A 2,666-nucleotide genomic window follows, 5' to 3' on the forward strand; every position below is an offset into this window, starting at 1 on the left:
TGGCGGGCAGGCGCTGCCAAGTGGGTTTGGGATCTTAACTCCTTACTGCCAGGTCTGATTTCCATTCAAAGTTAATTTTTTCTCCCTTTGCCCCACCAAATACCATCCCTGTTTTGACCCAAAGGTTTGGCTTCTCTTCTGGTCAGATTCTCTTCAGCTTTATCCATACTTTTGTCTTCTGATGGGGTTTAACCACTCAAGAGATGTTAGCAGAGGCTCGCAGGCATCTGCGGTGGGTCCATGGGTTAGTGTTGGCATTTGTCCCAATGTGTTTCAGGGTCACAGTATTACCTGAGGCCACAGCATTAGGACAGTGAAACCCGTTTCTTTCCCACGATGTGTTATTTCCTGGATTCAAGCAATAGTTTTCATGTGGACAGAAACATTTGAAAGGTCTCAGCCAAGCAAAGTAGGGCACATTGCTTCGCTCACCGGCTTTTAGCCATCAATTGAACTGGGATGAATCCCACAGCCTTTGCCTGTATGGGGAATTCAGAGCCCTGCGAGTAGACTTAGATTACCTGCATAATTACAGATTTTTCAAATGTGAGATGGTTAATGATCAGGCCAATCGTTTTGAGTACACCTGGAGCAGAGGTGGCACGCCTGAGTAGGGCTTTGCAGGGCCAGATCTTCATTGGTACTCCTGAACTGATCTAATTTTCTGTTACTTTCTTTGCTCTCTACCCCTGCTGCTGGTCAAGCCAAAGTGTTCCACCATTCAAATACCTGGCAACAACTATTTAATTTGACAATTTGTAGATAGTATTCCTGTATTACCCTTTAGGACCTTAATAATAGGTTTTTCTTTAGTGGAGCATTAAAACATTAAAGGCCATAAATTCCACAGTCACCTGTATCCATTTATTGCTAATTTATTATGGAACGTATCATAAAACTTTGCTTGACATATAGGCCTCTTCATAACTATAAATCTTTTTTCAACTGTTTAGATAACTTATGCTTAAGTTCAAGGAAAGACCTCTACGAACAAATATTTAAAACATCTATTTATTATGCAATAGTAATATGTACAAACTATATGGCAAATACTGAGAAATACTACTATATTCAGATTACTTATCACTTCAAACTTTAGATTACTTATCACTTCAAACTTTTTGGGGATACATCTACTATAAAAATAAAAACTATGTGTCAAGTATCTGCTTTATTAAAAGGCTTAAGAAGTCTAACTGAATAAAGTTGTTATTACAGTTAAGATCAAACATATAAATGTTTCTTTTCAAATTAGGTTTGTCTTTTGTAACCTGGAACTACTGAAGGGATTGTAAGTGTGCTTTGTACAGGAGGGAAAAGAAGAGCTTTCAGACTTTATAATTGCCGATCAAAATATAACCTGTAACACCATTCTTGCTACAGAGGTTGATCTTGCTCCCATGAAGTCAGTTTTAAAATCCCAGTGATGCTGGATCAGAAACATATACAGAAATAATTTGGGCATTTAATTTACTTTATCTCAAAATAATTGTTGGGGATTTGATAGTTTATATTTGTTGCTTTTTAATTACCTGCTATTGTTTCATATTTTCTCTCTCATAGTGAATAAATTCAAAAGTTTCTTGTATATATCAAACCAACCTTTTACAGATTACTTTTTTTTTTCTTTAATATTTTTGCCCTGGCTGAATTATTAGCTTACATACGTATTATTAGCTTATGTAGTAAACCAATTGGTTTTAGCAGCAATGCATGTGCATATGCCCAGCCAGCTTCTTTAGCAAGAAGTTGGTTTGTAAAACAAAATTTTTTGGATGGCTCATTAAGACTCTGTTTTAGTAGTTGTTTTTCTGCAAATCAGTTTGCTTGCACATGGAAGGTCACTTCCACTTTTGAAACAAATTTCCCTCTTAGTGCTGTCTCCACCAGTTCAGCTTGATATGTGTTTGCATATGCTCTGTGGCCTCAGGATTTTCATATAAATTGTTAAACTATATGACTAAAGCCATGGTGAAAGGCCAGAATAGTACAGTAAGCACACCTTTCACATTGGTGTATTAAAACCAGGAAAAGGGGATGGAAATCTTCTACAAACCCACACGAAATGCTTCTCTTTAAAGTGAGCTCATTCCTAGTAAAATGATTAAGATTGTACAGATTTTTTTGTACTTGAGAAACCCAAAACCCAGCTTACTCTAACACAATCGCAATGTCATTAGCATCCATGTGAAAGCAAAGCAACCAATTCTTCCAAAATATACACAGGTTATTCACCAGTTTTCTATTGATTTTGTCACTGGTTTGTTAATTAGGGCTTGTTTCTTGGGGCAGGACAGGGAGGATTCATACTATAAACTAGCATATCCACTCAACAGCCATGCAGGGTAGGGGGTTGGTTGTCCATGGATGCTTTGGCCCCATCTCTACCTGCCAATCTCATTTGCTTGTTTCTGCTTTTCAGAACATCTCTGTCTTTCCCCCCTTCCTAATTTGCTCCTTGCTTTCTGCTTGGTCTCTTTTCCTTATCTTTTTTGCCAATCTTTTCCCCCAACATCCTTCCACTATCCCCCTGTGCCCCTGCTCCATATACAGCATATAGAGAGCGCTCCACCAGCTGGATTCATGCTGTATATTTAGTGCAGTATCACATGAAAAGAAGCAGTGACTAATTTTGATGGGACTGTTTGTGCCCCAGACTCTTTTTT

The sequence above is a fragment of the Egretta garzetta genome, unplaced genomic scaffold (genome assembly GCF_000687185.1).
Source record: "Egretta garzetta isolate BGI_Z169 unplaced genomic scaffold, ASM68718v1 scaffold486, whole genome shotgun sequence".
Lineage (NCBI taxonomy): Eukaryota > Metazoa > Chordata > Aves > Pelecaniformes > Ardeidae > Egretta > Egretta garzetta.